At 33.5% G+C, this 3,048-nt stretch overlaps 1 long non-coding RNA gene across 1 annotated transcript in view; it reads left to right on the plus strand.

Moving 5' to 3' along the window:
- The first annotated feature begins 799 nt into the window (after positions 1-799).
- Positions 800-3,048, plus strand: part of LOC107726859 (uncharacterized) — a 6,587-nt gene continuing 4,338 nt past the window's right edge. The window contains exon 1 of the long non-coding RNA XR_001638306.1: positions 800-869. This is a non-coding gene — a long non-coding RNA (uncharacterized LOC107726859). The remainder of the gene's footprint in view (positions 870-3,048) is intronic.

Here is a 3,048-nt window from a genome sequence, read left to right on the forward strand (position 1 = left end):
GAAACCAACTTAAAAACGCAAGAAACATAATTATGAAGAAACAAAATTATTTAAACAAAAAAGCACCAAATGTGTCACACAGGGAATTCTGGGAATGTCAATGTACTTTTTTTATTTTTCATTTCCAAAAACTGTACATTTAAAATTATGAACAAACGTAACATTAATAAAACGTTCGTTCAGAGTCATCTGGTTTTCAATAACGTTCTCAAAACGTCAGGACAACAACGCTATTTATATATCATTTATGCAACGTTTTATTCCTGAAATGTTTTAGTTAGCCTACAGATGTTTAACTAGAATTTTTCTAACGTTATTATTTGTTTCAGAACGTCCAGGTAACGTTCAAAAGTTAAGTTATTTTAATGTTTACAACATTCTAAAATGGAATGTTCCCTTAACATTCGTAAAATACAAAAGAAAGAAAGAAGGAAAATAAATAAGGGTTCAGAAAACATTAAGAAATAACGCTTTAATACGGCCCACATAAATGGGAACAATAGCAAAACGTTCTTAGAACATATTTTGTTAGCAGGCTAGTCACGTAAACAAGTGAACACGATAAAACTACACAGGCATGTATTCAAACAATAAAAACATCTTCATTAACTGACTAAACAGTCTTAGTATCTACAAATTGCGTACGTTATAACTGGTTATAATCAATTAGTTATTAATTAAATAATTATAATAAGCGTAATGTAAACCATGCTTACGACTCCATTCATTTGAATAAATTGAGTAATAGATTTTCACAATGCAGAATAACATACGTATGCGTATGCGCATGCGCAGTTCTGACCCAAACATGGCGACGGAGAGCTGCGAAAAGTGCTGAATTCTGTCTACATTTCGACAAAATCGCGAAGGTTGGTCGACATTTCCGCACTTATTTTATTTTCCTCCGCGCGTTATGATATCAGTCGTTATATCAGATGACAACGAAGAGCTCTTTTAAAGACTAGATGTGATAATTTGGGCGTTTATTTTGCCTGATGTTCAGCACTTTCTGTGCTGGTGGCGATTATCCGTGTTGTTATTTCTGAAGTGTCTGTGGATCCTGACGAGGCTGGTCAAATAACGCGCAGATGTTGTGTTTTTCGTCGGTATTGATCATATTGTTGATGATGTGTATGATCAGGTGTGTCGTCATCGCTGATGACGCTTGCTTTATGTCAGCTGTCAATTTCAGGCGTTTGTAAACACACTCATATTCACTCTTGAATTATTTATCTGTCGTGTTTTTTTTTTTTTTTTTGGTTTTTTTTGTTGTTGCGTATGTGGTACCGCGGTAATACCGTGGTTTTTCCGACATGCTATTATTTGAACTATTTAGAAACTCAATGTAAAAACCCCTTGAAAAATTTATATAGTAGCTAATTAATCAATTCTAGATTATGAATCAGATTAGCAGCATAGTATCTATTACCATCTCTGTACCAGGATACGAGCTAAAGGATAAAAATAAAAATAAAAATACATTAATTAGTCATTTTATGTGGTTCTGATATTCTGCCTTAACAGCTGCTGTCTATAATAGTTTTTCTTTCTTCAAGTGTTTTCAATGGATTATTTACAATTGTATTATATATTACACCTTTAAATTACTATATATTATAATAAAATATTATATGCACCACTATATGTATAAATACATGCAATATATTTAAAAAATAATTACAATTATATATATATATATATATATATAAATTTGTAATTATAATGCATTTCATGTGTATTTATGTATATAATTTGTTTATATAATGATTAATAATATTTATTGACAATATTTTTTTTTTAATATGTTTATTATAAATGTCTTAATTCTTGTTAAATATATATATTAAAAAAAAAATATTCGTTTACATGTTTGATAACTGTAATACTTTGGTGGTGGGAAAAAAATGGATATAAATGAATATAGAATCTCCTTCAAACATTGTACGGAACTTTCAGAATCTTTGTCGTTTTTTAAATGAATGTAGAAGCTGTGAGCTGGTCAGCATGATAAATGAATGTGTGCAGGTGTGTGTTTGTGATGTAAATGTCTGGTGTTTGATGAATATTCTGCTGATCCGGTGGAGGTTGTTGTGTTTAGTCTGGAGCGTGTCTGTGATGGAGAACAGAGAGAGAGGAGGCAGGGTATGATGCAAACCGCTTGAAATCAAACATGCAAATAAAAGCAGTCCTGAGCGCTCGTTTGTTGTTATGAATGATGAAAAGCCAGAGAAACACAGACAAACTCCGCCCACCACACCCAATCACGACACTAAGCCCCGCCCACCTGTCAATCAGTTTGAGCCGATTCACTGCAGCGAGTGAACCAGTGAATCAAACTTTAGCCAACGAAGCTTCGAAATGAACATTTCTGTGAATGAATGGTTCTGGATGAATAAGTGCAGATCTGGCTGCTGGTTCTGGGCGGATGAGTCTCAGGAATGTGACGCCTCGGGGAATGATGGGATCAGAGAGATTCCTGATGGTGCTTTCAGGAATCTCGGGGGGAATTATGGGATATGTGTCACAGTCTTCAGCGGGTGTGCCCAGGAGGGCCACCAGATGACTGTTCTGTGAGCACATGGCTTGTGTTGTGTTTGTCTGTTGCCATGTGCTCTCTCCTGTCTATTGTCTTGCCCCTCCCATCTTTATTATATATTCTTATTATTTGTATGTATAGCATATGTTTACCTGCTTTTTGTTAGTTTTAGGTTTTAAAAAAAAATATGATTCTTATCCAATTATTTTAAAAATAAGCAGAATAATTGATTATCAAAACCAGTTCAGGAATATGATCAGTTTTACATATCAAACGAAAAATTCTTTATGTTACTTTTAGGAGCTTTTGTCTGATTTTTATCCAATTAATCAAAATAAAAATAGATGAATCAAACTAACATGATCACAAGTCTTTTCCAAAAGAAAAATAGGTTTCAGCCCTATATTTTTTTCCATATGCTATTATTTGACTGTAAGTTCATCATTCTGACGCAAAACAGTGAAATGAGTGTGTGTGTGTGTGTGTGTGTGAGTGTGAGTGTGTGTGTGTGT

The sequence above is a fragment of the Sinocyclocheilus rhinocerous genome, unplaced genomic scaffold, assembly GCF_001515625.1.
Source record: "Sinocyclocheilus rhinocerous isolate Xijiao unplaced genomic scaffold, SAMN03320098_v1.1 scaffold2803, whole genome shotgun sequence".
In the NCBI taxonomy this organism is placed as follows: domain Eukaryota; kingdom Metazoa; phylum Chordata; class Actinopteri; order Cypriniformes; family Cyprinidae; genus Sinocyclocheilus; species Sinocyclocheilus rhinocerous.